At 43.8% G+C, this 22182-nt stretch overlaps 1 long non-coding RNA gene and 1 pseudogene across 1 annotated transcript; one reads left to right on the top strand and one right to left on the bottom strand.

The window, feature by feature from the left end:
• The first annotated feature begins 4319 nt into the window (after positions 1-4319).
• On the top strand, positions 4320-4485 carry LOC132210297 (U2 spliceosomal RNA; annotated as a pseudogene).
• A 3732-nt stretch (positions 4486-8217) lies between these two features.
• Positions 8218-21014, bottom strand: LOC125450194 (uncharacterized). Its single transcript, XR_009446475.1, has 4 exons — positions 20861-21014; positions 18996-19171; positions 15346-15445; positions 8218-9458 (listed from the first exon to the last, which is right to left on the bottom strand). It is a non-coding gene; the product is annotated as an uncharacterized LOC125450194 (long non-coding RNA).
• Between the last annotated feature and the right edge of the window lie 1168 nt (positions 21015-22182).

The raw sequence follows: 22182 nt of genomic DNA, 5'->3' as shown, positions 1-22182 counted from the left end.
AAACATCTGAACAAGAACAAGCCAGCTCGGCGAACAAGTCAACAACTCACCCACAAACTGAGCTATAGATCTTTGCGAAAACTTTGAGCTGAGTTCAGTGTGAGAGCTGAAGACCAGTTTTCCTGTTTACCCTGGTAAACAGATCACTCCGGATCAATCACTCACATTGACTATCGTTTGTGTGTTGCCCTTTCCATGTCTCACCTTGGTTCAGCTTTCTGAAGGGTTCCATGCATTTATCATTTTGCACATTTTACTGCGGAGAGTTTTGCAGCCTCATTTCAAGACCATTGAGTTTACAAACAGAAAGAGACCATTCAGACCATCACCTCTGCTCTGCCATTCAATGAGATCCTGTCTGATCTGCACTTTGTTGCCTTTCCCCATAATCCTTGATACCTGTATTGCTTAAAGATCTGTCGATCTCAGCCTTAAATATACTTATTGGCCCAGCCACAACAAACCTCTGCTGCAAAGAATTCCACTGATTCACAACTGTCTGAGAGAATAATTTCTTCCTCATCTCTGGTTTAAATATGAAACCCCACTCTGATATGAGGTATTCTGGTCCTAGACTGTCCTAGAAGGGAACCAACCTTTCTGCAACCAACCCGTTAATTCTCCAAAAAACCTGCATGTTTCAATAAGGAGCAAGGTTTTTGTTTTGCAGTGCAGTGTTTGAGCAGATGAAGGAAATGAATTTCAGAGCTTCAGAGTGTTAGAAAAAGATTTACAGATCAGAAACTTGCTTAGATACAGCAAGAAATAAGCATGCCACTTGATTCTTTAATCATTCAGCACTGGATATTATTGGTCTTTGAATGTCAGTCTTGAGTCAAATAAAAGTAACGTTAAATTCCTTCCCTTCATCTCCCAGTAACTATTGCCCAATATCTTAAATCTGTGTTTCTAATAATTTTACGATCAGTGAAGAGGAACAGCTGCTATTTAGCTACCTTATCTAAATCTATCATAAACCTAGACACCTTTGTCAAAGATCACCTCAGTCTCCTTTGTGTTGTGCAGAACAACCTCAGTTTCTCCAACCTGACCTTACAACTAATATCCCTCAGTTCTTGAATCATTCTCATCAATCTCCTTTCAATCACTCCACAGATCCTCACATCCTTCGTGTACATCACCTGTTTGTGCAGACCCAAATGCTCTGTGTTCAAGTGGGTGATGTTATCACACACGGGCAATTGCTAAGTGACATCACCCTAATTCATGGGCATTTCATGAACTGTGGGTTTCCTCTGACCCCAGTCGTTCTGATATCTTTTGAGCTGCAGACTCCAGCATTTGATTTTAAAGTTGAAGACAATGAAATTACTTCAGTATTTTTAACCAGTAACGTACACATGTTGTATCAGAGATAAAGGGAACTGCAGATGCTGGAGAATCCGAGATAACAAAGTGTGGGACTGGATGAACACAGCAGGGCAAGCAGCAGCTTAGGAGCACAAACCCTGACGTTTCGGGCCTGGTCCCTTCATCAGAAAAGGGGAATGGGGAGAGGGTTCTGAAATAAACAGGGAGAGGCGGATCAAAGACGGATAGAGGAGAAGATAGGTGGAGCGGTGAAGGCAGCCGAAAAACTGCTCGATGTCCAAACATGAATGGTATTCATTGATGTATGTGTGGAGGGGGATAAAGGTGAGCCCCTTACTGAGGACTGACCATTTGACCTCAGTCAGGGGAAGGTCTAGGGGTGATGGTGAAAACTGGGCAGGGCTCAGCGTGGCTGTCTCCTCTGGGGCTCCTGGCTGTGGAGGCTGTGGGCTGTTTGGCCTGCTGTGTTCATCCAGCTCCACGCTTTGTTATCTCATGTACATATTTTGCTTCACGTGCTGATCTCAGTTATCTGACTCTGGTGTTGGTGTAATGTAAATCAAGTCCCACTAACGAGTATTTTGCAGAGGTGACAAAGAAGGTTGGTGAAGGCAGAGAGGGTAAACATTGTTTGGATGCACTTCGGAAAGGTGTTTGAAAAGGTTCCTCATGGTAGACTGGTTAGATCACATGGAATCCAGTGGAAGCTAGTGGTTTGTATCCAAGACTGGTTTGAAGGCAGGAGGCACAGAGTGATCGTAGCATGTTGTATATCGGACTGGAGACCTGTGACCTGTAGTGTGTCACAAGAATCAGTGCTGGGACACTGCTTATCCATAACTTTACATAAATCATTTAGATGGAAGCACAGGAGGGATGGTTAGTAAGTTTGCAGATGGCCCCAAAATTCATGTTGTTGTGGACAGTGAGGAATGTTATCTCAGAGTACAATGGGACCTTGATCAGATGGGCCAATGGGCCGAGGAGTGGCAGATAGAGTCCAGATAAATGTGAGGTGTTGCGAATTCGTAAGGCAAACTAGGGCAGGACTTATAAGTTAATGGTAGGGCCTTGGGGAGTGTCACCAAACAGAGACATTGGGGTGCAGATGCATAGTTCCTTGAAAGCGGAGCCACAGTTAGACAGGGTGGCGAAGAAGGCATATGGCATGCTTGCTTTTATTGTTCAACATATTGTGTGTCGGAGTTTGGACGTTACAATGCAGATGTACAGAGCATTGCCACTTTTCGAATACTGCATTCAGTTATAATCTTCCTGCTGCAGGAAAGTTGTTGAACAGAAGAATTTCAGAAAAAGACTTACAAGGATGGTGCATGGATCGAATGGTTTGAGCTACTGGGAGAGGAGCCTGAATAGGTTGGGGCTGATTCCCTGGAACGTCATTAGCTGAGGCGTGACCTTACAGAGGTTTATAAAATCATGAGGGGCTTGGATGGGATGAATTGCCAATATCTTTTCCTCAGGGAAAGGAATCCAAACCTGAGAGCATGGGTTTAAGTTGAGAGGCGAAAGGTTTAAAAGGGACCTGAGGGACAGTTTTACATGTACAGAATGCTGCATGTATGGAGGAGGTGGTACAATCACAACTCTTAAACAGCATCAGGATTGGTAAACGAATAGGAAGGGGACAGAGGGATACAGGCCAAATGCTGGCAAATGGGACTAAAATAATTGAGGATATCTGGTTCGAATAGACAAGTTGCAGCAATCAGTCTGTTTCCATCCTTTATGTCTCTACAGCTCTTGGATCTTAATTTGCAATTCTAAATTAGCAGGTTGTAATTGGAATGTATGGAGTCGAAGCCAAACCATTTGTGACTTATTCAATGTACTGGCTTAATATCCACCATCCATGAAGGAACAGGAGTGATGTTAAGGATGTTGGAGTGATATGGGGACCCCGTTAATATATTCCAGGACATTTGGATTAGTCCAAGAAATTGTATTCATAACTGTGACCCAGTACTTCCTGGCAGGGATATTACTCGATCAGAATTAGAATTTGTTTCTAGTATTTGCTTCGATTTGATTTGGGAAGAGGCAGGCATGTTTTGCATTGCTAACAGTTCAGTTTATTTAGTGCACAGAATAGAACAGCGCAAAATCAATACCTTTTACAACTACAGGCCCATTGACACTGCAGACAGTTACACATTCCAAAGAAACAGACAGGATGGGATGGGTTTGGGAGGCAGCGGTGATGATTCGCCTTCTTTGCAACGATGAGTCACGTTTATCGAGGGAGGTAGACCCACCGTCTTCAGCGAGTGGTTCCTGCTGGATGTGCACTGCCTGAGAGGGCGCTGGAAGCAGAATCATTCATGGCCCTCAGGAGAGTTGAATGATGTTAGGTTTACAGGGCATCGGGAAGAGCGTGGCATGTGGGACTGGTGAAGTTGCCTGTACAGAAGCTGAGGCAGACAATAAAGTGTGGAGCTGGATGAACACAGCAAGCCTAGCAGCATCTCAGGAGCACAAAAGCAGACGTTTCGGGCTCTCTGATGAAGGGTCTCGGCCTGAAACGTCAGCTTTTGTGCCCCTGAGATGCTGCTTGGCCTGCTGTGTTCATCCAGCTTCACACTTTGTTATCTTGGATTCTCCAGCATCTGCAGTTCACATTATCGCTGATGCAGACAGTGACAGGCTGAAGCACCTTCCTCTGTGCTGGGACATTCTCTGAGTGTGTGGTTCTGTACCGATTGTTGCTGCAATCTCACTGACCCTCCACCAGTCGCGGAAATGGTTGATGAGGCTTGTTAGTGATGTCAGCTCTGCCCTACCTCATTCGATTGGTACATTTCCGATGATCTACATTCGCTACGAAGAGAGTTTTATAGAAAAGGTGATGAAAAAGTGCTGGTGTAAACTTATTGTTTTCCCCGGTTAGGAAGCCCAGGAGTTTGTGAACAGTAAAAACTGACAGCAGAAGGTAACTGGGACTTAAGGTAGTCCAGCACTATAACGGCATTGCTTTTTGGCCTACTTGGTTGACGTCAGTTTTAATATCTGATAGGGTCTTTTAAAAAAAAGACATATGTTAAACTGATTTTTGGATTAAGGAGTAGGTCCTTGCTCCATCCACTCTGTGCATCATCCAGGTATTGCTGTGTTTCCAGGACTGGTGTAGTCTCATTAAACCAATTCTAAAAACAGCCTGTTCAAAACTTGAGAAAGGTTCCAGGCCTGAGATGTCAGCCTTCCTGCTGTGTTCATCCAGTTCTACACCTTGTTATCTCAGATTCTCCAGCATCTGCTCAACAGGCCCTTCAGCCCCACAAGTCCACACCAAACCTCAGAGCATCCCAACCAGGACCTAATCTACCCCTCCCTAAACATTACAGGCAATTTAACATGGCCAATCAACCTAGTCTGCACATCTTTGGACTGTGGGAGCACTCTGAGGAAACCCACACAGACACATGGAGAATGTGCAAACTCCACACAGTCAGTCGCCCAAGGCTGGAATCGAACACAGGTCCTGGTGCTGTGAGGCAGCAGTGCTAAATACTGAGCCACTATGCTGCCAAAGTGCTTTCCTCTCAGTACTCTCACCCAACTTTCTCCAAATATGCTTGTTCCAAGGTAATTGTTAATCTGTTTTTTTCTGCATGTTCAGCACTTGTTCTGAACGTCAGTGCCTCATCCCTGGTACTGCCGCACCTTCCGACCAACACTATCCCCAAATATCCACACATGGCATCAGAAGTAAAAGAAAATCGCCTGCCAACACTACCTCATTATAAATAGCATTTCAGAAAAAAAAAAATGAAGCTATCAAAGTATTCACTAGTTTTGACTCTGATGATGACTTGGGATGTATTGAACTAGAGATTTTGGAAACACTGAGCCAGGAAAGGATATGGCATATACAATGCACGTTTTTCATTTGAGTGCAGAGCAACTAATCAAACAAGTGTGCATGTGTCTGCTTTATTTTTCTCAAGCCAAGGCCTGAGCGCTTAATCAGATTACCAATTCACTGATGTGGGATACAACTGTGAATGTCAGTCGGTGGCACATTACTCCGAAAGCCAATTCTCACATTAGCCAGACCAAGAGATATTTGCAAATCTAGCGAAATGAGCCAGAGTTAAATAAAAATGCTACATCAAGATGCAGAATTGCCTGTCCACATAGTACATTCTTGCTCTAAAGAACTCTACAAGCTTTTCAGCACCTGACACAAGTTATGCCGCAATATCTCTGCCCTTCCCTGGCATTTTTGCACTTTGACGTCTCAACTAGAACCTAATGTCTCAGTGCTCCTGTCTTGCCTGGTTGTTTATTGCAGGCATAAGCCAGGCAGCTTAGCACTGTTATTACCAGCAGTCAGTCAAGGGCTGGTCAGCAGCTGTGGCAACAAACACATGTGTTTCGACCAAACGGTCACATCGCAAAGTCTCAGGGAAACAGTTCTCAGTCAGGGCAAGGGAGATAGTATTCAGTCAGGAGATCCTGACACAACATGGCCAAGGAATCATTCAATATCAGCCCAGGGACTTTGACACTGTCAGTCAGCCATTTGGGGCTAATCAGGATCAGGGAATCTGTATCAATACAGTACAGAGAGGTGGCCACACTCACCACTAATTACATTCTCAAAATGTTCCAGTAGACTGGTTGAGCCTGAATTATGATCATCAATCCAAGCTGACCCTGTCCATTCCTGCCACTGGGGGTCAGTTTGATGAAATTCTCAAAGGTGTTCAGGAGTTTGCGATGTTCAAGTCCATCGCTCCCTGAAATAGCAACACAAGTAGATAAGATGGTGAAGAATTTCACTTTCATGGTACACTGCATCAGGATCTGGTCAGCTTTGATATCTGGCTCATAAGTGAGATGAGGTATTTTTTTCCAAACATGTCAGAGCATGCATTGTTCCTACGAGAACAACTGTGATTCCATTCATGCATTTTTTTTTTGTTTCAACCATGAAACGGTCACAACTTGATTAGAAGTGAAAGTGACCATCAGCCAGTTTGAACTGTCAGTTGCTAAATAAATTCAGACAGAGATAAATGTATTTGCAGGATTTTTTTTTAAAAAATTAACTTTTAAAAAATATCATTCATCGAATCTTGATATCACTGGATAAGAATGGAAGTTTCCTTCCCTAAAGAACATAGGTGAACAGATGGGTATTTCCAACTGACAATAGATTCACGGTCATCATTAGATTCTTATTTCCAGATTTTTAAAAAACTCAAATTCCACCATCTGGAATGGTGTGATTTCAATCTAGGTCACCAGACTGTAATCTCAGTCTCTGTGTGAGATGTTAATGTGATGACATCCCATTGATTTATATACTTCTATAAATTAAAGTCTCTGTATAGGAATCAAATGTAGATAAAATACTTTAATTTATACAAGTAAACTCTTATCTACCTTCACATAGATATGCAGGCACTACCCTGAAGCTTACAGCCCAGCTAGGAATTCAGTGTAACGCTTTTTTAACTCCTTTTCTTCTCACACATCAGTATGCAGACACTGTCTTAAACTTCCTGACTGAATTAAAATTAGAATCAAACTGTTTCAAATAGGGGTAGGTGGGGAATATTTGTAAAGGTGTGAAACCTCTAAAGCATGTAACTTCTGTCGCTGACAAAGGGGTCAGGGCACTGACTTTGTTCTAGTCAGACACACTGGCAACTTGAAATCACAATCTGTCCTGGACAACAACTCAAAAATCACCTCCTGCCATTAGCAGCTACTTCACTAGCAATCGATACTATAAGCTGGTCTTTTATGTTCTTGATGTAATAATTGCTTGGTATCCTATTTTTGTCTGTTGCAGTAATTATTTTATGTATCATGCCACTGTAAGTTGTGAAATCGTTTTATCTGTCATGTCTTTTGTAAACTCTCAAAAGCGGGCACTGTCTGCTGCTCGGGGAGAATCACAGGCGAGACTCTGCTCTCTGTGCCGGATTCAGTACAGTGATTCTCCACAGCTTGTACTTGTTTGGTAATAAAAGGATTTGTGTTTTTCTAAACAGGTCAGTTTCTTGTGATTGCAGCAAGTCCGTGAGGGTCTCCGAAAACAAACTTGACGTGTGGAGTAATGGACAGCAGACTAAATAGAAAATATACACTAGATATCACACAATGTCTTCGTTTTTGTATTCATCACGAGATCCGTCACTGCTATGGACACCTGGTAAAGATCTGAAGAGACTGCATTCCCATGAACAGGTCACCAGGTTTCATTGCATTTTTGCAATCGGCGATCAAGGATATAGAACATGACTCATCCCAATCTTTTGTTTGGATTTAAACCTTTCCTTTGATTGTTTCCAATAAACAAATATCTATTAGTAGTTGAAAGATGTCTGTGGAGAGCAATAAAATCCATAATTGTAAGGAGGTGTGCAAACATATTGACCAGGCACAACAAATAAAGGGCCATTAAGATCAACATAGAATCCCTACAGTGTGGAAGATGGCCATTCAGTCCATTACCAACCCTCCAAACAGCATCTCACCCAACCCTGCATTTTGTACACAAGACACTATGGGCAATTTAGCATTGTCATTCTACCGAATTTGCACATTTTTGGACTGTGGGAAGAAACTAGAGCACCTGGAGGAAACCCACGCAGGCAGGGTCTGGGTAGGACACTCTTTGTAAGTTCAGTGTGAACTTGACGGGCTAAATGGTCTGCCTCCAGACTGGAGGGATTCTATGATCTCCAAAAGCAAGCCCAAAAAGTATGGTTTGGATATAGCTAACAGCAGAATCAAAAGCCAACTTCACAGTTACTCAGAAATTTGCTGCTCGTTAACCAGTCCTGATGAACCAGGAAATCCCTTTACACATACTGTGTGGGCGGATAGTCTTTAGTCAGTGAGAATGTGTCAATGTGTCGTGATAACATGACTATTTGCAAACTCTACCTGACAGATACACAACTGATATTAACATTTTATCCACAATACCTGTACCTTTAATTGAGCAGGGATCTGTAACATCAGTACAAACAGCCCAAAACCATGGTTCACTTGATAGTGAGAGTGACAGCAAAATCCTTCAACTGTGCTTCTTTGTGAACTCACTGGTGTGTTAACAGTTTGGATAACTGAGTGAATGCTTTCCCCCACTCAGAGCTCATGAATGGGTTCTCCCAGTGTGAACCTGCTGGAACACAAGCAGGTAGGATGACCAAGTGAATGCTTTCTCACATTTAGAGCAGGTGAATGGTTCCTCCCCAGTGTGAACGCTCTGTATGTTAGGTGAGCAAGTGAATCCCTTCCCACACTGGGAGCAGATGAATGGTCACTCCCCAAAGTGAAGTCGCTGGTGGATCAGCGGTCAATGCGAGTCAGCAAAGCCTTTCCCTCACGCAGAACAGGCCAACGGTCTCTCTCCAGTGTGAATTCACTCGTGCATCAGCGGTTGATATGTGCGAGTGAATGCTTTCCCACATTTCAAGCATGTAAATGGTTTCTCTACAGTGCGAACTCACTGGTGTTTAAGCAGGTTAGAGGACTGAGTGAATCCCGTTACACAATCAGAGCAGGTGAATGGTCTCTCTCCAGTGTGACTCTGGTGGTCAGTTTCTAGCTGGGATGGATTAAAAAATTCGATCCTGCAACTGCACATTTCCACAGTGTCTCCCCAGTGTTACTGCGCTGGTGTTCGGACATTTCAGATCAATCTTCACAGACTCTTTACACACCATGTGCATTTCTCCCCAGTGTGAATGCTGCTTTTTCCTTCAATGTTCAAAATCCTGAGGTCACTGGTTTGTGATAAACAAAGTGACTGTCAGACCTGGATGTGGACCTGTTTGAATTCTCCAATTGCAGACTAAGCTTTCAAACAGAAAGCAAGTGCAGTGAGTGAAGAGCCAGAAGAACAACCACAGATTGTGAAATCGAGAAATCCTCTGGACATTTATGGAGCGATGCTTGGGAAATATGCTGGATCATCGTTAGAACAAATTCAAATAAATATCCTCCAGGTAAGGGATCCAGTCAGTATTTGCACAAAACTGCTGAAAGAGAGGTGGGAGAGCCAGGGAGGAAGGGCAGGCATTGTAACTCAGTCTTTCAGAGGGATCATAATGTTAAGAACAGTGCAGAAGTAAAATTGTGGAAATCTGAAATGAAAAAAAAATGCTTAGTCAGAGTTGTACAGCACAAACCAATCCCTTTCATCCCAGTTGTCCATGCTGACCCGATGTCCCAAATTAATCTAATCCCATTTGCAAGCAATTGACCCATATTCCTCTAAACCCTTCCTATTCACATACCCATCCAGATGCCTTTTAAATGTCATAATTGTACCAGCCTCCACCAGTTCCTCTGGAAGGTCATTCTACACAGGCACCACCCACTTTCCCTTAAAAAAGTTTCCCTCTCAGCTTAAACCAGTGTGTTTATTTCTAGTCTCCCCGACCCCAGGTAAACAACCTTGGCGACTCACTCCATGCCCACCATAATTTTATTTACCTCTAAAGGTAACCTCTCAGCCTTCAATGCTGCAGGAAAAATATCCCCAGCATATTCGGCCTCTCCCTGCAGCTCAAAACTTCCAACATCCTTGTAAATCTTTTCTGCACCCTGCTAAGTTTAACAGCATCATTCCTATAGCAGGGAGACCAGAACTGAACAGAGTATTCCAAAAGCAGCATAATCAATGCCTTGTTGAGCCTATAACATGACCTCCCAACTCCTACACTCAATGCACTGACCAATAAATGCCAGCACAGCAAATATCATGTTCACTACCTTCTGTACCGACAATCCCCCTTCAAGGAGCTGTGCACCTGCACCTCAAGGAGTCGCTGTTGCGTAACAGTCCCCAGGGCCTCATCAATAAGTGTTTAAGCCCTGCCCTGATTTAGATTACCATAATGCAAAAGCACACATTTATCCAAACTAAACTGATTTCTGTCACTCCTGGGCCCATCGACCCATCTGATTAAGATCCGATTGTCCTTGGAGGTAACCTTCTTTGCTGTTTACTGCATAAACAATTTGCGTCATCTGCACACTTACTAACCATTCCTCCAATATGCATTCCACATGATTTGTATCAATGATAAAAAGCAGTGAAACCAGCACCGATCCTTGCAGCACACTGCTGTTCATAGTCCTCCAGACTGAAAAAAAAAACAACACACCCACCACGATTCTGTTTCCTACCTTCAAGCAAATTTTGTTTCAAATAGCTAACTCTCCCTGGATTCCACTTGATCTAATCTTGCTAACCTGTCCGTCATGTGGAGCTTGGGTGAATGCCTTGCTGAAGTCCATAGAGACAACGTCCACTGCTTTGTCTTCTTCAATCTTCTTTGTCACTTCCTCAAAAAACTCAATCAAGTTAGTGAGACAGGATTTCCTACTCACAAAGCCATGTTGACTATCCGTAATCAGTCTTTGCTTCTCTAAACACATGCAAACCCTGTCCCTCAGAATCCCCTCCAGCAATTTACCCACCACTGACATCAGGCTCAATGGTCGATGGTCCTCTGGCTTTTCCTTAAAGAATGGCACCAGATTAACCACCCCACCTTCTGACACTTCACCAGTGTCTCAGTGATGCAGCTATCTCAGCAAGGGGCCGAGCAATTAGATTAGATTAGATTCCCTACAGTGTGGAAACAGACCCTTTGGCCCAAGAAGTCCACACTGTCCCTTGAAGCATCCCACCCAGACCCATCCACCAAGAACCCACACACCCCTAAACACTACAGGCAATTTAGCATGACCAATCCACCTAACCTGCACATCTTTGGACTGTGGGAGGAAACCGGAGGAAACCCACGCAGACATGGGGAGAATGTGCAAACTCCACACAGACAGTCGCCTGAGGCTGGAATCAAACCCGGGTCTCTCTTCCCCAGCTTCTCACAGTTTGTGGATAACACCTGATCAGGTGCCTAGGACCTATTCACCTTTATGCATTTTAAGATGTCCAGCACCTAGACCTCTGTAATATGGACACTTTTCATGACTCATTATTTATGTCTCCAAGTTCTCTCACTTCCATATCCTTCTCTGCAGTAAATACTAATGTGAAATACTCATTCACATCTCAGTCTGCAGTTCCACACATAGACAGCCATGTTGATCTTTAAAAGGGCCCTGTTTTCTCCCTCGTTGTTTTTTGTCCCAAATGAAGTGTCAGAATCTCTTGGGATTACCCTTAACCCTATTTGCTAAAGGTAGCTTATCTCCTTGTTGCCATCCTCATTTCCCTTGAGTATACTCCAACTGCCCTTATACTTCGAGGAATTGACCCAGTTCCTGTTGTCAATACCTGACATGCGCTGCCTTCTTTTTCTTGACCACGGCCTCAATTTCTTTAGTCGTCCAGTAGCCTCTACATTTACCAGCCTTGCCCTTCACATGAGCAGGAACATACTGTCTCTGGACTCTCCCTATTTTATTTTTGAAGGCCTTCCACTTTCCAAGCATTCCTTTACCTGCATATTACCTCTCCCGATCATCGTTTGGAAGTACTTGCCCAATAATGTCAAAGTTGGCCTTACTCCAATTTAGAAATGTATATTAAATATACAACTTTTATATTTAAACTGATCCCATCTGTCTGCATCTGGCACATATTCCTCTAAACCTTTCTTATATATGTCCTAATTCAAATGCCTTTTAACAATACGACTGTACCTGCATCCACCACCTCCTCTGAAAGTTTGTTTCACACATGAACCACACTGTAAAAGAAAAATTGTCCCTCATGTCGTTTTTAAATATGTCTTTCTCCTCTCACCTTACATGTCCCCTTGTCTTAATCACCCAACCTAGGGAAAAAAAACCCTTAATATTCGCATAATCTGTGCCCCTCATGTTTTTTTTATGAACATCTGTAACGTCACCCTGTAACCTCCTATGCTCCAGTGGGAAAAGTTCAAGCTTTGGCAGTCTATTTTGATAATCGAGCCCTCCATTCCTGGCAACATCCCAGCAAGTCTTTTCTGACCTGTCTCCAGTTTAATAATAATAATGTCCTTCCTGTAAAAAGGCAACCAGAACTGCACGCAATACCTAAAATGAAGCCTCACCAATGTCCTGTACAACCTCAACATAACATCCCAACTCCTATACTAAGGTCTGAGCAATGAAGGAAAGTATGCATAACAATTTACTAACCACCCTGTTGGCCTGTCTCCATAAAGTTCGAAGAATTATGCAGTGAATCTCAGCATTTCTCTGTTCCACAACTCTATCCTGGGTGCAACCATCAATTGTGTAATTCCTACCCTTGTTCATTTTACCAAAATACAATTTTTCACATTTATTCAAATTGAGCTTCATCTTCTCCTCAACCCATTGACCCAAATAATTAACATGTCACCGTCATCTCAGATAACCTTCACTAACCACTATACCACCAATTCAGTATCATCTGCAAACTTACTAATCTTGACCCTTAAATTCTCATCCAAATTGTTCGTGTAAATGAGAAACATAAGTGGACCCTGCACCGATTGCTGTGGAACACGCTGGTCACAAAACTCCACTCTGACAAATCCTCCAGCACCACGTTCTCTCCTATAACTAAACCAATTTTGTTTCCAATTAGCAAGCTCTTCCTGAAGCACATGTGATCTAACTTTACTGGAATTCTGGAACCCTGACAAAAGCTTCACTCTCATTCTAGAGGTGCTGCAAATCTGACCCAATTCCCCTGCCATTTGTCCATGGCCCTCTTGATCGTTCCTAGAAAAAAGTTAAATCCCAGATCTTTGAGAATAACTACTGAATCTGCATCCAGCTGCCACTCAGACTGTTCCAGATTCTGGGAACTTGCTGAGTCAAGTTACCTTCAAGTTTTCACCCTGCATTATTTGCCAATTATCTGAATGTTGTATTCTGCAGTTACCAAACATTGTCACAATGTTAATAATTTTTCTGTCTCTGCAAACTAACACCCAGGAAACAAACCTACTAAACTAAATCATTGCTAATTAGCCCCAAGGAGAATCATCCGAGCTTCTGTTAGCTCTCTCCAAACCAGAAATCCGTCATAATTATAGATAACGAAGTGTGGAGCTGAATGAACACAGCATTTGCAGCTTGGCCTGTGTTCATTCAGCTCCACACTGTTATCTCAGATCCTCCATCATCTGCAGTTCCCGTTATCACCCATCAGAATTGTAATTTACTTATGGGATGTGGTCTTTGCTGCCCAGACTAAAATTGATTGTCCATTTTTATTTGGATTTGGAGAAAGTGGCAGTGAACCACTTTCTCTCACTACTGCACTCCGTGTGCTGTAAGTGCACCACTGTGCCGCTTAGATGATAATCCACCCTGGAGCCTCACCACACTCCCTATCGCAGGAATCATATCTCAATCCTCACTACCCTCCCTTTCATGAGAATGACCCTGGAGCCTGCACTATTGCAGGCTCCACCCTCGAGCCTTACCACCTTTCCTATCACTGGAATCTCTCTCCAGCCTCACAACCTGCCTATTGTTGGAATCCCCCTCTAGCCTCAGATCTCTCACGGTCTTTGTAGATTCCTCCAGTCTCTCAAGCCTCCTTATCTCTAATCTCCTCCAGCCTCAACACCTTCCTATCTCTGTAAATTCCTCCAGCCCGTATAAACTTCCTTAGCTCTGTAATGGCCTTTACCCTCACAAACCTCCTTTTGTTTGAGGTCTCCTCCAGCCTCTCAACCCTCACTATTTCTGTAACTTCCTCCAATCTCACACTTTCCCTATTTTTGTAATCTTCTCTTCTCTCGGAACCCTTCCTGTCTCTAATATCCTCCAGCCTCACAAATCTCAATATGTCCCTTCCTCTAATACAGTCCTAATGATGGTGCCCCATTTTTATTCCTCCACTTGATGGTGGCACTTGCAAATTCCTGGGATTCAAGCTCCAGAATTTCTTGGTAAACCACTTCATCTCTATACCTCACTCGTCTCCCAAAAACATTAACCAATTAGGAGTCATCTATTCTAATGTCTCCTTTCCTGAGAGGGAAAAAAAAATTGCTTGAACTATTGTTTGGCATCTTCTCTGTGAAGTGTCTCTGAAGTCGACAGTAGAGAAAAGGGCTCTGTGGCCCATCCAGCCAGTGCCAGTTAAAAACCACCACCTAACTATTCTAATCTAATTTTCCAGCACTTGGCCCATAGACCTGTCTGCGTTGGCATCACAAGTGTACATCTATATATGCCTTAAACGCTATGAGGATCTCTGTGCCTACCACCCTCACAGACAGTGAGGTGCAGTGCCACTGTCACAGCATGATGACATCACAGACAGGAACAGAGACGAGCTGAGTCTGTGCAAACCAAAGATCCCCCACACACTGTGAAGGACGGGAGGCTCCCTGATAGGGGGCAGAGGAGATTTAACAGAATGGTTTGTAGGGAGTGGGTTTTTAGTTGCATAGTTAGGGCTGTTTTTTTTTAACATTATTCTTCAATGTGACTTGGGCATTGCTGGTACATAGAGAATATTCATTTATGATAGATGGACTCTCCTTCTCAACTTCTCCCCTCGCCTGGGGTGTGGTAATGTTTGGGTTAAACCAGCCCTGTGATCAGGTAGGACAATGGTGACTTTACCTTTGGCACAGTGATGCCACTGTGCGTCGGTGGTGTAGAGGGGAATGTTGAATGTGGTAGATAGAACCACTCTGACAGTGCTTCATCTGGAGGATGTTCACTTTTTCTAATATTGTTGGGGCTGTACGCATGCAGGGAAGTGGAAAATGCTCCAGCACAATCCAGACGAGTGCCTTATAGACAGCAAACAGTCATTGGGGAATCAGGTGTTTGGGGGAAACAGATTGTTCTCCTTGTAACAAAGGATTTTGAGGGACCTTTGATAGAGGTGTTGACAAAAGAAACACTTTAGCATGATAAAATGTACACTCATGACTGATCATAAAGATTACAGGACATATATTGAAAATTTTAGGGACGATCTATTGAGAGAATGGGGTGATTTGAGAGAAAAAAATTACATGGCAAATGAGAAGTTAGCAGGAACACAATACTCACACACAATGCGAATATCCAGATGTTGATGAATTGAGTAATTCTGTCAGAGTTTGGTGTTACAATTATTGAGTTTCCCACCTGAAAGTCCACTTATAATATCCTGTAACACAAATTCATAAAATCCATCACTGTCAGTCCGGGTAGAAATTCACAACATCCCCTCCTCCTGGCCGAAGATAACTGTGCATTGTCCCTATTACACATTATCCCTCGTGGAGGTCAGTCATCGATTCAGGGAGAAATCTATTTGGGTTTCTAGGAATTTCCACCTTGGGACTTCACGTCACTGACCAGAACTGCAGGTATTTGACACATGGCAAAGAATGGCCAAGATTTAGTGACAGGAAAGAGAAGGAGATGGAGTGGGATTTTCTAATGACAGTGAAGTCAAATATTGGTTTTAAACAGAGTGGATGAGATGGACATAGCCAGAAAAGAGGAGCAGACAGAACAAGGACAATATCTGAACTGGCATGGGTGAAAGAGGCAAGGAGGAGGAGAAGAGGAAATAAAAGAGACTTAGAATGTTTGTGGTTTAGCAGGAATAGGGCAAAGGATTAAGACGAACTCTGATAAGGCTTGACACAAGACTGGAGAAAGATGCATGTTTAGGACTAAAACAACGAGCAAAGTGCATGGCAATTTGGTTTGGTGGGCTAGTGGAAGAGAGGAAAGCAGCAGAGGCATCCGATTTGGATTGTCTCAATCTTAATGACATGGAGTTTCTATGTGTCTCCCTCACTTGTTGTTGAAGGGGAGGATGGAGGAGACAGGATGATGGACAATGGTTTGCAAAGAAACAATGCCTGTGTTAGAGATATTCGAAAATGTGTGAACAAACCTGATGAATTAACTTTTATCTAGAATATTAAAATGTACAACAGACGTCCGTGCTCGAATCCCATTTGAGCAGATGGATGGAATTTGAATTAAATAAAAAAAACTGGAATTAACAATCAACTGGTTGCCATGGAACCATTGCTAATGGCAGAAAAAGAAAAAACAACTAATGTCCTTCAGGGAAAGAAAGTTGCCAACCTCAGCAAGCCACTCAGTTGCAAATCACTGCAAAGTCTCAACAAAGGAATGATGCTGGGTGGACCACTTGGCATCTGCCAAAGCACTAGGAACGACAACTGCAGAATCAGCCTTTTTGACTCCATGAGCTCCTCCTTACGAATATCTGGGGGCGAGTGGCAAAATTTGGAGAGATAACTCAGACTAGTCAAGAAACAGCGTCATATGCTCAGAATCTACCTTATCGACAAGTGACACACGCCACCATCACTGTCCTTAGTGAAAGCCTGTCCCAGAAGCAGGACAGACGTGACAACACAATGCTATTCTGATCGCAGCAATTGACCTGGGAGTACGACATTGACTCTGCCGCCTGGAAGACTCATGGCTCCTGCTGAATGCCATGGGCCATCCTCCCTCAGTTGATAAATTGGCAACAGTATTATCACGAGATCATTAATCCAGACACCCAGACACCATTCCAGGGACCTAGGTTCAAATCCTGCCATGGCAAATGGTGGAATTTGAATTAAATAATGATCTGGAATTAATAGTCGAATGATGACCATGAAACCATTGCGATTATCCGGGTTCACTTATGTCCTTTCGGGAAGGAAATCTGCCATCCTACCTGATCTGCATGACATGCAACTCCAAACCCACAGCAATGTGGTTGACTTTTAACAGCCTTCAGGGACAGGCAATAAATGCTGATCCAGCCAGCGATTTCCACATCCCAAGAGTGAATTTTAATTAAAAACTTCATGTTGAACAGCACTTGGAGTAAGCACAGAGTGTAAATGGCAATAAGTGTACTCAATGCCCCCTATGAGGAGTAGTTCACAGCAGGATTACCAATCAAGCTGGTCAGGTCCTAAAGGACAAAGCTGCCTGGCTGGGACTGCAGCAGGTGCTGACACAACCAGCAAAAGGGAAAAACATAGCAGATCTCATTGTCACAAATTTCCCAGCTGCAGATGCATCTGTCTGTGACAGGATTGGTAACAGCGACCACCGCACAGTCCTGTGGAGACAAAGCATCATCTTAAACTTGAGAATACCCTCCATTACGTTGAGTGGCACTAAAATCGGCTAAATGGGAGATACTTGGAACAGATATAGGGGCTCAAAACCAGATATTTATGAAGCTTTGTGGGACTTGAACAGCAGAAGAACTTTCCAACACAAATCTGTAACCTCATGGGCCAGCATATTGTGCACTCAAACATTACCATTGATCCAGGGGAACCACACTGATTGACTGGAGAGTATAGGAGGGCATGACAAGAGCAGCATCAGGCATAGCTAAAAATAAGGTGCCAACCTGATAAAACTACCAAACAGGACTATCTGCATGCCAAATAGCATAAGCAGCAAGAGTTGGAGCTGAGCCATCCCAAAACCAGGAGATCAGATCTAAGCTCTGTAGTTCTGCCACACCCAGTCGCGAATGGTGATGGGCAATAAAACTGGAGGAAGCATGCCAAAAATCCCCATCCTTACTGACAGAGGAGCCCAACCTATCCACGCACAAGACAAGGCTGCTGCATTTGTAGGAATATTCAGCCACAAGTGCCAATTGGATGATAAATCTCAGCCTTCTCCAGAGGCCCCCAATATCACAGATGAGAGTTTTCATCCAATTTGATTCATTTCAAATGATATTAATAAATGGAGGAATAGTGCAGCAAAGATTACGGGCCCTGGCAACAGTACCGATGACTTGTGCTCTAGAGGTTGCTAGCCACCAAGCCAAACTGTTTCAGTCCTGCTACAGCACTGGCATCTACTGACAATTTGGAAAACTGCCCAGGTCTGTCCAGCACAAAAACACAGCAAATCCAACCCACGCAATCTACTCTCTATCATCAGTAAAGTGATAGAAGGTGTTGACAACAGTGGTACTAAGTAGCACTTACTCAGCAGTAACCTGCTCAGTGACACTCAGTTTGGGTCACGCCAGGCACTCAGTTCCTGATCCTATTACAGACTTCATCCACAAATTCACAAACAGCTGAATTCCTGAGGGTCGGGGGGGGGGTGAAGGCAACAGCAGAGTCCTGCACAAAAACCATTTTGTTCCACTTCAGTGACAATGACACCTTAGTATCAGCTCATCTGCTGAACCTCATCTATTCTTGCGTTACCTCTAGACGTAACTATCCAAACTCACTGCCAGTCGGCCTCCCACATTCAACATCCCTGCAACCTCAAGAATACCTAAAATTCTGCTGCACACAAGTTCATTTGTACCAAGACCTGTTCACCATCACTGCTGTGCTCCCTGACCCACAAAGGCTCCTATTTATAAGCAACAATTTAAAATTCTCACCCGTGATGATCCCTGTTTCCATGCACCACACAACCTTCGAGACTCTGTTGGAGTCTGAAAGTAAATGAACTGTCAATGTGTTTAATCATTGCTTCACTACTGGAGGCTGTTTCTACAGTTTCCAGGCAACATGGTCTGGAATTCCTATGATAAACCTCTCAGGTTTGTTCTCCTTCTTTAAGATAGTCATGAAAACCTGTGAATTTGGTAATGTTTTTGGTCACCTGACCTAATAGGCCTTACATCAAAAGTTTCTAGATCATATTTTTTGTGAAATTATAAATATGATAAAAATACATACAGTTTGTTGATTTGGACATACACCATCAGCTCTTCAGTATCGCTAGATGAATGATCTGTAACTTCTCAAACGACCGCATTGTGGGATCACCTTCATCATATGAACTGCAGCAGCACACGAAAGTTGAACACCACATTTTCCACAGGCAACAGGGCTTTGGCAACGATTGCCGGTATCTGTGGAAGAAGAAACAGAGTACATGTTGCAGAAGTGCAAAAATGAACGACAGAATAAAAAAGCTGTAGAATTTGGTAGTCTGAAATGGAATAAAAATGCACTCTCTCTTTCTGCCAAAACATTGCCTGACTTTGAAAGATGCCATTCAAAAATTAATCTGGTAATAGAGCAGCACACAGTTAGGAGGTGGACAGCAGTGGAAAATTCAGTTACAATAGGTATAAGAAAATAACAGTAAAATACTAAACAGAGATCAAATATATCCATCATGAGAGACTGAAGAGATTAGACACCGACAAAGATGTGATCAGGAAGCACAGAACTAAGTTAGCAGTGCTAGCTGCTATGATCCCACACTCTGGGAAAGAAATCCAGAAGAAACAAACATTTCTCTTGGCTTGAATTTGCTCTGTGTAATTTCATTTCATTTCTGAAGAAGGGTCCAGACTCAAAACACAGGCAGTGCCGATAGAGTCATCCATGCACTGGAGGAAGAGGTGGGATTCGCGGCCAGTGTAGGTATGGAAGAGAGATTGTTCCTTATAACCGACAAAGAGGCAGGCATAGCTTGGGCCCATGCAGGTACCCATGGCCACCCGCTTTGTCTGTAGGAAGTGGGAGGAGTTGAAAGAGAAGTTGTTGAGGGTAAAGACGAGTTCACTTAGGCACACAAGAGGGTCAGTGGAGGGGAACCGGTCAGACCTGCAGGACAAGAAAAAGCATCAGGCTTTTTAGGCCGTGTGCATGGGGAATGCAGGTGCTAATGTGGTGTACTGACTCTGCTGTACCTGTTGTGGCCTCCTCTACATCAGGGAATCCAAACAGAGGCTTGGGGACTGCTTTGCAGAACATTTACACTCAGTTCGCAATAAACAACTGCAAGTTCCACTCCCATTCCACTGACAACATGTCCATCATCGGCCTCCTGCAACACGACAACAACGCCACCCAAAGGTTGCAGGATCAGCAACTCATATTCCGCTTTGGAACCCTGCAGCCCAATGGTATCAATGTGGATTTCAGAAGCTTCAAAACCTCCCCTCCCCCAACCGCAGTCCAACACACGCCCAGCTCATTCCCCACCTCCCTAAGCTGTTCTTCCTCTCGTCTAGACGTTCCTCTCATATCAAGCCACACCCCCATTTCCTACCTGCTAACCTCATCCCACCCCCTTGACCTGTTCATCCTCCCTTGACTGACCTATCCCCTCCCCACCTACACTCACCTTTACCGACTCCATCCCCGTCTCTTTAATTTGTGTCTCCTCTCCACCTGCTTCCCCCTCTCTCCCTATTTATTTCGGAATCCCCTTCCCCTCCCTCATTTCTGAAGGGTGTAGGCCCGAAAACGCCAGCTTTCCTGCCCCTCTCATACTGCCTGTCCTGCTGTGTTCCTCCAGCCCCACACCTGGTTCTCACTTTCTACCAGAGACGGCTGCGCATGCGGCCAGCTTCACCTCCGCCCTCAAAGGTTCAACGCTGCCGCGCATGCGCCTCGCGGATCATTGCCCCCAATAAAGATGGTGGCGGTCACACAGCCTATCTCCATCTGAAGCGTTGATTTATTTTCTGCAAAAGTGAGCCTGAGAGTTTCAAATGTGGGTTTTCTGACGTGCACTCCCAAGCCCATACGAATATCACTTCCCTCCCACTTTCTGCCGTTTTGCCTTCTTCACCGTGTCCTCTTACCTCAATTGCACAAACCTTAGTCTCAGCGAAGGGGCCAGGCACAAAACGTAGGCTTTCCTGCTTCGCCTGTTAATTTCATCCAGCTCTACACCTTGTTATCTCGGAGTCTCCGGCATCTGCAGTTCCCACTTATCTCGGCGAACCTGCACTGTTCGCGTGGATGATCACGTGGTTTGCACTGATCCAGCCCCCTCTTCATTCCGATTGGTTAGAAGGGCAGAGACGTTGGCCCGGTAATGCACGTAAACCCTGTATTCCTATTGGTCCCACACTGACATCAATCACCCAGATACCATTGTGACCTGCAGCATGCGCAGTGCTTTCTGTTGTCATTGTCATCAGACTCTGACACTTTGAGACAAATGAGACTGAGAACTGGATGAGAAAGATTGTTACATTAGCGATCCTGGGGTTTTAATAAGTCGATCTGAGGAAGGGGCACAGCACCCGAAACGTTAACTCTGTCTTTTTACCTTCACAGATGCTGCCAGACTTGCTGAGCTTTTCCAGCAACTTTGTTTTTGTTCCTGATTTACAACATCCCAGTTCTTTTGTTATTTTTAAATAAGTCACGATTGAAAAGGCTTCCTGCAGCTCAAAGCTAAAGATACTCTTGATACCGCTGTGTCAGCGAATAGAGAAATGGCGGTGAAATAAGGGTAATAAATACAGGTCTAGCAGTCCTCAGGTAAGATGTAAAGAGAATAATTATGAATATGAAGAACAGCACGTGGTGAAGTGAGGTGAGTGTTGTTCATATGAACTGTGATTGGGCAGAGAGGGAGGTTAATCAAAAAAGAACAAGCATAAAGGAGATTCGCAAGAAAGGTCTGTGCGATGGAAAGCAACGAGAATCAGAAGATAAAAGCCCAAGATGGAGTTTGAAGACCGAGGCTGCAAAAACTTCAATAAGTTGTTTAACTGCTAGTTATTGGCATAAGCAGCATAAACCACACTCAACTGGAAATAGCTGTCTGAGTTTGTCACTGTAGTTTACTTCATAACAGATAAACTTTTCCACACTTTGTCTCACTAAGGCTGACAGTTGGTTCATAAATCAGTTCTGCTGCCAAGTTCATTCCTGTTTGAAAAGGGATATAGATCACAATTAAATAGACAATGCTAACTGTTAATCCAGGCTGGCAGCCAAACTCCACTCCCTCACCACTGATTTCATCCCTGCCCCTGGTAACTGGCTGGTAACACACTGCTTACAGTCATGGCGCCAAGGTTTCACCCCAAGATGAGCTTTCAACATTACTCACACGCAGCCCCTTATCACAAAGACCACATATAATTTCAACCTCAACAACATCCCAGTT

The sequence above is a fragment of the Stegostoma tigrinum genome, chromosome 11, assembly GCF_030684315.1.
Source record: "Stegostoma tigrinum isolate sSteTig4 chromosome 11, sSteTig4.hap1, whole genome shotgun sequence".
Lineage (NCBI taxonomy): Eukaryota > Metazoa > Chordata > Chondrichthyes > Orectolobiformes > Stegostomatidae > Stegostoma > Stegostoma tigrinum.
Note: the sequence above shows the minus strand (reverse complement) of the source record. Positions and strands in the feature narration are given on the sequence as shown.